At 48.3% G+C, this 10,892-nt stretch overlaps 1 protein-coding gene across 3 annotated transcripts in view; it reads left to right on the top strand.

Moving 5' to 3' along the window:
- Positions 1 to 10,892, top strand: part of CDH11 (cadherin 11) — an 82,982-nt gene that overhangs the window by 1,410 nt on the left and 70,680 nt on the right. Inside the window, exon 1 of one of the 3 annotated variants that reach the window (XM_058033961.1) lies at positions 10,732 to 10,752. The exons of the other annotated variants lie outside the window; for them this stretch is intronic. The gene's annotated coding sequence lies outside the window, so the exon portion shown is untranslated. Of the gene's footprint in view, positions 1 to 10,731; positions 10,753 to 10,892 lie in introns of those variants that run through there. 3 annotated transcript variants of the gene reach the window in all.

Below are 10,892 nucleotides of genomic sequence, written 5' to 3'. Positions count from 1 at the left end.
CTCCGTGCCTCTCTATTAAGAAATTCAATGTTTTGAATTATTTACTAATGGAACTGTTGAACGGGAGCGGCAGTGCGGGCTCAGGGGCAGGGAAGCACGCATTCAGGCGCTGCTGCATGTCCGTCTCCTTCCCCCCTTGCTCTGCCGTCTGCCTCGCTGCTTCCAAAGTCTGTGTGATTCTCCAGGTAAATACTTCGTTCTCCTTTTCCACGCTGGCTAAGGAATCCCAATGAATAAATTGCCTTTCAGTGTAGAAGTCCTGCAGTAATTAACGTGACTTGAGCCTCAGCCCGGTCTGTCCAGGAGGTTTGGAACAGATGCTCGTGCTCGGTCCTTGGGCTGGCTGTATCGGCAGGGATGTGTGAGCCCATAGCAGGGGATCTGCAGATGTTTGCGATCTCCCTGCACGGCTCCTGTGGCAGGGAGAGCAGGGGAAATGGGGAGCAGCGGGTCTGAGCTTCGTGCTCAACACACCAGGCGTTCTTGGAGCACGTTTCTGAGTCTAGAAAAGTCTGTGCTCTAGAAAACACAAGTTCCTGGCTGCAGTTCAAAAGCAGTTCTCCTGCCTCTTGCAGAAGAACAAAATAAAGTTACGGGACTAAGAACAAGGTATTCAGTAAAAGAATTGGAAATCCTTTAGGAAAATTTTACCTAAAGGACATCTTTCTTTGGCACGCTCTTGTTCTTAGGCCCTGAAATAGGATTTTTTTTTCACCTCAGCTTTGCACATCAGAGAATGAGCATGGACAGACAATGCTATTTGTAGGTTTCTCCACATCAGCTTTAACTTTACTACAATTGTGTTGCCTGTCCAAAGAAATCAGTAGGAACTAGATTACTTCATTAGCAGAAATGCTGCTACAATAGGGCATGCCAGGGGATAAGTCATTGCAATTTATCAGCAGCAGTTTCAGAGGAAAATATGTATAGAAATGGTTGATTGAGAGATAGGGCAGCTAAATTAATTTTTCTTCTGCATAAAAATATGGGGAAACTGCGAAGATTGGAGTGATTTCTGTGATTTATCTGATAAAATGATTTAAAGTGTATAATGTGATTTCAGCTTCAATTAATATGCTATTCTGACAACATCTGACATATTTAATTTAGTGTAAGAAACATATGTGAAGTTCAGAGTTACAGTAGACTGAGACTAGCATTCTTATTTTCTGCAACTGCTCTAGCATAACAGCATTACTTGACAAACAAATCTTTGAGTGATCAGAATTCCACAATAGAAGCTATTTGTAGCTCAGACATCATAGAAATTTCAAATAATCTCACACCTAAAATTGGCATATCTTCTTTTTGGTGGACCCCCTAACTGAATTTTGAAGCCATTTTGTGAGCTGGATCTTTAGCAAAATATCTTCAGTGTGTGAGAAGCGGAGGTCTCATCTGGAATCAATTAATTTGAAACAGTTTAGCAACATACTTCCTGGACTTTGTGCGTGCGTCTGAGTTTTTCTACCAGCATTTTAAGTTAAAATCTCTGTACAGTTTCCTATGCCTTAACCATTTTATTGTTTTTAATAGCACTTCAGCTTTCATTGTTTCTTTGTAGAGGCCAATCCAAGGCTTGGGGACAGAAATGACATGGTGGCCATTGATTTAAATGGAGATTGGGTCGAGGGCTTTGTCTGGGTGAACTAAGAGGACTTTATGGTCATTTTATGCCGTCTGTATCTCTGTGCATCAGATGCGTTATCTGTTACCGGTCGAGGAGCGCTGTACCCCTCTGCTTTGACTCACGCTGGACACGGAGTGAACCCCTTTTACAGTCCATGAGGGGCGAACGCAGCGGCGGCTGTGTGCGGGGTTTGGCGCCGAGGGCTCGCGCCGCGCGGCGGGCGGGAGCGATCCCCGCCGGGGAGGGCGCTGCGGCGGGCGGGCGCCAGGGGGCGCTGCTGCGCCTCCCGAGCCGCTGTGCGCCGCCGTGGAGCCGGCGCTGTGCCCGGCGCTGTGCCCGCGCCGCCATGGACCCTCCGTGGGTGCCCGGCGCTGTGCCCGCGCTGGGATGGACCCTGCGTGTGTGCCCAGCGCTGTGCCCGGTGCTGTGCCTGCGCCGCGATGGACCCTCCGTGTGTGCCCGGGGCTGTGCCCGGCGCTGTGCCTGCGCCGCGATGGACCCTCCGTGTGTGCCCGGCGCTGTGCCCAGCGCTGTGCCCGCGCCGCCATGGACCCTCCGTGTGTGCCCAGCGCTGTGCCCGGCGCTGTGCCCGCGCCGGGATGGACCCTGCGTGTGTGCCCGGGGCTGTGCCCGGTGCTGTGCCCGCACCGCGATGAACCCTCCCTGTGTGCCCAGCGCTGTGCCCGGTGCTGTGCCCGGCGCTGTGCCCGCGCCGCGATGGACCCTGCGTGTGTGCCTGGGGCTGTGCCCGCACCGGGATGGACCCTCCGCGTGTGTCCCGTTCTGTTCCCGGTGCTGTGCCCAGTTCTGTTCCCCCACCAGGATGGACCCTCCGTGTGCCCGGTGCTGTTCCCGGTGCTGTTCCGGTTCTGTGCCCGCACAGGGATGGACCCTCCGCGCGTGCTCGGTTCTGTTCCCGGTGCTGTGCCCAGTTCTGTTCCCCAACCGGGATGGACCCTCCGTGTGCCCGGTTCTGTTCCCGCACCGCGATAGACCCTCCGTGTGTTCCCGGTTCTGTTGCGTTTCTGTTCCCGCTTCTGTTCTGGTTCTATTCCCGCACCGGGATGGACCCTCCGCGTGTTCCCGGTACTGTTCCCGCACCGGGATGGACCCTCCGCGTGTGCCCGGTGCTGTTCCCGGTTCTGTTGCCGCGCCGGGAATATCCCGCGGGATGCGGGGCCGGACCCTCCGCGAGTGCCGGTTCTTTTCCCGGCGCTGTTCCCGCACCGGGATGGACCCTCCGCGTGTGCCCGGAGCCGTTCCCGGTTCTGTTCGCGCACCGGGAGCGCCCCGCGGGATCCCGCCCGCGCTCCCGGGGTCTCGCAGCTCTCCAGCCGCTGACCGCCTCAGCCCCGGCCTGCGCGGCCCCGTCCCGGCTCTGGCGGAGGCGGTTTGGGATGCTGGAGGTGCGGCCCGTCTGCAGACAGGCTGACTCCCCAGCTGGAGGCTGGGCCCCTCTCGGGAGGGTTTCTGCTCCATCTCTCGTCCCTTTTCAAAGGCAGGGTCGGTTCGTACCATGCCAAGAGTTCAAAGTTGGAAAACAATGATACAGCAAAACAAGATGTATTTCTTTCAGAGATGATATTGGGTTTGAGAGATCTTATAAAGAAATCCTTGATAGGAGGGAAAAAAAATTATAAAAAAAAAGACATATTAAACCAAATTAGACTAGTTTTAGCAGTTCACATCCAGGTCAGTGGAGCTTACAGCTGAAGGACTGAGAAAAGCAAATTGTTCCGAATCACTTCCATATATCCTGCAGCACCCTGGAATACAAAAGATGTTACTACCCACAGAATCACAGAATGGTTTGGGTTGGAAGGGACATTAAAGCTCATTTCCTTCTACCCCCTGCCATAGGCAGGGACACCTTCCACTGTCCCAGGCTGCTCCAAAACCCATCCATTCTGGATGCTAACCAGCAGGGACATATATGATCATATAGATTTGGAATGGTTGCAGGCATGGAAAGAGGCTTATTCCGGCTGCCTTCTTCTGATGTTCTTCTAAACATCCCCTTTGGGGTGTTCCTACAAACTGGACCTTTGATTTGACTCAGAACAACCACATTGCTTTATGGAAGAAGGATGTACCACAAATAACAGTACAGAACTCTACAAAATTGCAGAACATCCACTAGGTGCAGCCAGAGAAGTTCATTAATGCACCTAATCCAGGTTCTTGCCTACACCAAAGCCAGGCAGTGCCATGACAGCTGTACAGCTTTCTGGCAGCGGCCTGAGAGAGACTGTTAATTAAGAATTATCTTTAAGAAACAACCCTTGGTGAGAGCATCAGTGGCTCCTGCACAGGAGGGCACATTTCCTGTCAGGAGTCCTGTCAGTGCCCATCCTCTGTGCCGCAGGGCCGGGAACAGCCCTTCAGCTGCTCCCTGGGCTCAGGCTGGCACAGAAACTTCAGCTGCCAGCGCTGCTCAAGGCCCCCGGGAACATCCTGCATGGCAGGGACGGGGACAGCAGCAGGGACAGGGACAGCAGCAGGGACAGGGACAGCAGCGGTGCCTCCCTGGCCAGCAGGAATTCAGACGGGCATGTGGAGCTCGGCCGTGCCGCTGAGCAGTGCCCGGGCACGGTGACACTCAGGGCATGGTGGCATTCGGGGCACAGTGACACTCGGGGCACGGTGTCATTCGGGGCATGGTGTCACTCTGGGCATGGTGACACTTGGGGCACGGTGACACTCGGGGCACGGTGGCATTTGGGGCATGGTGTCACTCGGGGCACGGTGACACTCGGGGCACGGTGGCATTTGGGGCATGGTGTCACTCTGGGCATGGTGTCACTCGGGGCACGGTGGCATTCGGGGCACGGTGGCATTCGGGCTCCTGTGCCTGCCAGAGGCCCCAGGGCTCCGTCCCTCCCGGCTCGGTGCCTGCCAGGCGTCCCCGTCCCGCCCAGCTCTGCTGGCTCCACCAGCCATAATCTGGCCCCTCGGTTTTGAAGTGCTGGCTTAAGCGGATTCTAGGGAGGTTTTGTGTGTGTGGTTGGTTGCTTTTTTCCCTCCAAGGTTTGGCAATGAGTGAGAGCCCTCTCCCTTCTGAATCAGCAAGAGTTCATCAGAATTCTTAATTGGAATGCAATGGCAGGCAGAGCTGGAGTAGTAGAAATCAATGTAAATGGATTAAAAGAAAAGGACCAAGTAACCGAATGTAAAAAAGGAGCCATTTTTCCAGAGTGACTGGTGAACAGTGCAGCAAGAGGTTTCCAAATACAATTCATTATTATAATGATGTTTAATTGTTCATCAACAGGTAGACTGTAGCCACATTATAGATACACCAACAGAAATTGTGGATCATGGAGCATGATAATGCAGACAGAATGGACAGGACTTTGATATGTGAATGTCAGCTGTAGGAAATGGTGTCTCAGACAGTAATTGCAATTAGGGTTTGATTCAGTGGTGTTGGTGCAGCCTGACACTGTTGCAGTGAGCCCTGGGTGATGCTGTGAGGACACCAGCCCATGCTGGGAAACACTGAAGGGATGAGCAGGAGGAATTTTATTCCAAACCCCTTGAAAGCAGAGTTTTTGTGTTTGTGAGCTGCAGAGCACTGAGTGTTTAACTCCCCTGCCTTTGTATGGCGCACTGGTGCAGGTTTTGGTGCCCTGTGAGCAAGCTCAGCTCGGCTCAGCCTGGCTGGGTCAGGCTTGTCCCTGCATCCAGGGGAGCAGTAAATCAGAGCTGTGCCCCCTCACAGCCTGCTCCCTCCCCCGTGAGCCCCTAACCACAGTCTGTGCTAGCCTGGAAGCCAAATCCCATTGAAGGGCTCCTTCTTCTGCCCCACATTTTAGTGCTCCTCCTTTTACAAGGGATATTCCAAGGGAGAGAGTCATGCTTAAGGTTAAACTGCTGCCATATAAACTCTAGTTCAACATAATTTTGATCCCAGTGAGGTTGCTGATATATACTTTTAAATAAAATCAAACTTCAGAAACACATTAATTGGTCTCAGTGGTTAAGTTAAATAGTTAAATACATGCATACATATCATTCTGCCAAGGCTAAGTCATTAGTTCAGTGGAAAGCAGAAATGATGGCTCTATTGGAATCAGGAGACTAAACCCTATTTCCATTAATGCTAACTGTTTTATTAATACATGCATGTGTCAGCATTAAGTAATAAATTTAAATGGTCTGCCCCTTCTTGATTTAAAGTAATTATCTCACTGATCTTGGCTGCTGAATGAATAACTCTGTTACTCCTTTCATCTTTTATCAACTAAGGTTTTTTGGGTTTTGTTTTTGGTGGTTTGTTTGGTTTGGTAGGCAAACCAAACAAATAGACTGTGTGCAAAGTTGGCTGGTATTTGAACCATTTATAGAGATGACTGGAAAACTTTGATGGAAGCAACAGGTAAAAATTGCAACCTTCATATTGCTAAAGGAAAATGCCATTCAAAAAGTTTATCCCTAATTTTTTGACACAGTTTAATTTGATAAAGAGTGTCCTGAGGCAAATACAGGACTTTGAATGGCATTTAGAAATTAAGAAATGTCTCATTAGAATAGAAAGCAGTTGAAGTGTTGGATTCAATCTCACCCTCCTCAGAGCAGTGACCACACACTGGTGCCGTTAAGGATTCCCCAGCATCACTCAGCTCATGGTAGATCTTTCAAGACAAGGGTTTAGTACATTTCTTGCTTTCAGGGCACTTCCTGTTCAGGCAGGAATGGCTGTGAGCTGTTTTCCAGGAAGGAGCAATACTGGAGCAGCTGAATAGTGCCAGGTTAATTCAGCACATCCAGAGCACTGATCCAACCCTCCCATTCCATATTGCATGAGCCACAGGGATCAGCAGCTTGGTGGAACTGAGAATCACTCCAACATTTACCCAGCGCACACAGAGAACAGACTTTTTTTATGATAATGGCTCCTTCCTATTCCCTTTCAGGATATTTTTCTTGCAATTGAAATTCCAGAGATCTTCAATATTTCACATTAGTGAAAAGTCACTGTTCATTCACAGTTTCAAACCCAATTTCTCCAGACGGAAGAGGTTCCAAAATTTTGAAAAGCAGCTGAATAATTTTACTTGGGGCTCTGATTCAAATAGAAAATTTTGTCCAGTGCTGATTGTTGCCTTTTTATTTGTTACTGTTCCAATTATAGCTGGTATAGCTGGGAGAATATGGCTGATTAGTATGCATTTCAATTCTTTTTAGCACGGTGGCAATTTCCATAGCGTTTCTCTTTCTAAAGCAAGAAGAAAACAGAGCAGGCAGTGGCATTTGCATGCAAACAATTTGTCATTTACATACAAAAGGGCTGATTAGGTAGCAATACAAGTGGCTGTAGGTCAGACAGCCTGTAGGTCATAATTGCTTTTTCTGTCCTTAAAATTAGGAATTTTGTAATATTTATATGAAAAAATTATACTCATAAATTCATTATGTTCATGTTTCAAGTACTGAGTTACAAATCCTCTTGGAGATCTCTGGTTTCTGTGGTGCTTTGGCTACAGCCCTGCGTGTGACACTGGTTTCAGCTGCTGCCTTGCTCAGCGCTCCCCAGCCCGGTGCTGCAGGTCCCAGTCCCCTGCTGGGACAAGGAAAGCTGCTTTGGAGCACTGCCAGCTGATGGGGCCCTGCACAGCCTGGCTCACAGGGAGCCACACTCAGCAGCTGGGCTGGTGTCTCCGTGCCCTCAGAGTCCTGCCTGCGCTCCCGGCCTTGGCTTGGGCTCTCTCAGGTTCAGCACCTTCAGCTGGAGGTCACTCACCTCACGGGGTGTGCATGAGATTCCTTGCCCCTCAGTTTGTCAGGTTCTGCTCTCCCTGTGCAGCTCCAAATCTAATATTCAGTGAACACTTCACCCCCAGACTTTCCCACTTTGCAATGCAAACTTTGCCCTGCTGTAACCTCACCTTTAGCAGGTACAGCAGCCTCTTCTGACCTTTCTTTTTTGATTTTCATATTTCTCCTTGACTCAGCCAGCTCCATTTGTGTTCAAAAGGTGGAGACATTCTTTGAAGCTTCCTTGGGTCAGGCTTATCCAACATTTGCCTTCTCCTCTGGCTCTTCCTACTCCCTGAATTGAGCAAGGTTTCCACATCCAGCCTGCAGGGCAATCACACTCCTCACTACGAGCTTGGAGTGATGTCCAGTGACCTTCTGCTGACATTATTTCACTTTTTTGGATCCAACAGCAAAAGCTCATTTGTCTGTGTATTTGTGTCAGTAGATATCAAAGTGCTGGGAGCAGCTAAAATTAAGTCTTGGCGCATTTAATGACTTCAATAATTATTTACTTCATGACAAAGAAAACCCCACATTGAAATGAGGCAAGAGTGTGATCTGAGAAATACCTGAGCACTCTCCTGAGAGAGGAGTGGGAACCAGCCCTGCTGCCTCACTCAGAAGTGCAATATGCAGCTGTCACATGGAACTAGGACATGATGAACTCCTTGGAGAAGGTGGCACAAGGATTCACTCCGGCTGCAGTGATGTGCTGTCACTCTGGAGCACCACAAATTACCAAGTGGCTGCTGGCTTGGGCTTTAAAGGAGCAGTCAAAACACATGAGGAAAATCGAAAGTCAGAAGTAAAATTGCTGATTTTTTCCTCATGGCATGGACTTGACATTGAGTTCCACCTTATTGTGCCCTTCAGTGTGGATTTGTACTTTTGGAAGGCACTGGGAATATCCACCTTGGTTAATACATGCTCAGAACTTTGTTATTGTGGTTAGCAGCCTTTTTACAATATTTTTATGAGTGGGCAAGTTTAAGCTGTTTATCTGATGTCTGCACCTCCTGGCTAAACTCAGACTGGTGAACCTGGAGTGCTGCTGGAGTCCATGGGTTATTCAGTGACACTGGGATTACTGAGCAGCACCTTTGATGTGGCATTTCAGGGAGTTTTGGTGGTTACACTGAGTTTGTGTTAGAGTTTAGATGGAGCTGTGCATCCCAGGGCTCAGCCAGGTTTTGGAATGTGTTAGGATTGCACTCAATGCGCCATCAAATGGATGAAATTGCACTAATACATGTTTAATTATCCAATCAAGTTGAAATTAGTTGGGCTGAAATAACCAGCTCTGCAGAGGAAGTGCCAGCTCTCAGATCTACCAAGATTTACCAAGATTTGCCGTTGCTCGTGGTCCTGACCTTGGCTTTTTTGGGATGAGCTGCAAGTCAGGGAAGGTGCATTTCTGTCTCCCAGGCATCCTAAGGGCTCCTACCAGGCTGTGCAGTGTCCCCCATCACTGAGGGACTGGGTGCAATTCTGTATTTGGATCACAGAGCTGTGAAATCCTGCTTGTAACTGTCCCCACAAACAGTCTGGGGAACAGCTCAGCCTTTAAGGTGTTTCCCTTCAGAAATGAGTAACCAGCAAGTCATTTCTTGGAAGAGGTACATTATAGGAGAGCTACCAAAACTCAGGACTTTTAATTTCTATTTACTTTTTTCTGCCCAAAATTTACAGAAGGCCATTGATACTTTATAAAGAAAATAATGTAACTTAAATTAATCATGTCTACAAAAGACTTTGCCATTGGAATTTAGTCATTTTGCCTACTGGAGGAGAGAAGGAGAATGTTTTTGCCTAGAGGCATCTACCATCTGGAAATCACATCAATTTTTACTAGAAATGAAATAATTCAAAATAAACCAGAGTAAAGCTTGTGTTTTAACTGTTTCTATGTTCTTTAAAACATACTATATTTAACCCATAATTGCCTTGGGCATTTTATTACTCTGAGCTAATGAATGCTAATTGCGTGTTGAATTAGAGATCAGCAACTCCTCCTTTAACACTTTTCACTGGTGTTACCAGGAGTATTGGCTCAAAAAGGAAGGTTTCCCATTTCTCATGTGAGTTCTATGTGCAGCTCCTTTGGCTTTATGGTAAATGCATAAAATTGTGTGTACATTGACTCCTTTTCTCATTCTTACTAATTCATTATACATATTTCCCCTCCGGGCTTTACAGAAGGCCCCAAGTTTTATCTTCCAACAAATCAGAAACATCCCAACTTTTTAAGAACTTGTCAAGCATTCTAAAGTAAATACATGAATTTCCATCTACATCCTCATGGCCCAGAATAATTTGCCTGTTATCTAGGGAAAGGCAGGCATGCTCGTTATGCTTTTTGCAGGCTGTACCCTGTGAATTGAGATGTCACTCTGCATGACAGGGATCCTTTCCCCAGCTGTGCTGTGAAGGACAGATGCCTTTCTGCCGTGAAAGACCAGAAAAGTCCTGTTGCAGAACTGTTTTTGTCACATCTCAGTAGTCTGGTGAGGTCATTTCCATCATCCATGCAACTGCTGCTAAAATTAGGGATGTATCCATGGCTGTTTTGTTGGAGCTGTGTAGGAAACTGAGTGAGAGATTTCTATATATTAATTATGCCTTCTAATTATGTCCTTTTAGTAACCTCCTCATGTCCCAAAAGAATCTTAGAATGAATGAAGGGGAGCCTAACTCCTCATTTATGTGGAGGAATTCTCTCAGTAATCATATTCAGAATGGCAATCAGCTGAGAGCACAGTGTCTGCATTGACTAGTTTCTGCTTTTCTGCAGGCAGTACCACCAGGGCTTTGACTTGGTCATGGCACAGATTAATTCATCCAGGTGCCTGTATTTGAGGAGAGGGAAGGCTTAGATCTACTGGATTTTCCTGTTTGAGGAGTGTTCTTTCACCTGACGAGAGGAGTCTGTGCCCACTCCCATTTCTTTTGGGGGGAATTGTTGGGAAGCATGGACGTGATGAAATCTCCTGTACAGCCAAGGCAAACCCCTTTGCTTCTCAGCAGCATTTTTATGTCTCAGCGCCATTCCATCCAAAGAGCAGCTCCCAAAAATGCTTTTAACACAGGTTGACTCACTGGGAAATAATTTCAGCTTGTTTAGAAGATGAGCATCCCATCCAGTCTGGCACAGGGATCCTCCTGGACCTGCCATGCCTCCTGTGCTCCTTCTGGAGCAGCATTCCCAAACGATGCTGGGAGGCTCGCTTGGCAATGCCAGAGCACTGCTGCAGTCTGGCGCCAAAGGGGTTAAACCCCGTGCGGGCCGGTTATCCGTGCGGAGCTGCAAACAGCCTCCATCCACATCAAACACGGACCGCAGCGACTCCTTGATCAAAGCCCAGGTAATTGAATTATTTGCCTTCATGAATCAAGGGGTCCTTGAACAAGCTCGGGATGCTGGATATTAGAATATGGGAAATTTATTGTTGCACTCCTTCTAATGTTCCGACATCAAAGAGAGCCTGTTCCTATAAACAAAGCA

Source organism: Melospiza georgiana, chromosome 14, assembly GCF_028018845.1.
Source record: "Melospiza georgiana isolate bMelGeo1 chromosome 14, bMelGeo1.pri, whole genome shotgun sequence".
Taxonomy (NCBI): domain Eukaryota; kingdom Metazoa; phylum Chordata; class Aves; order Passeriformes; family Passerellidae; genus Melospiza; species Melospiza georgiana.
This window is presented reverse-complemented; position numbering and strand designations above follow the sequence as displayed.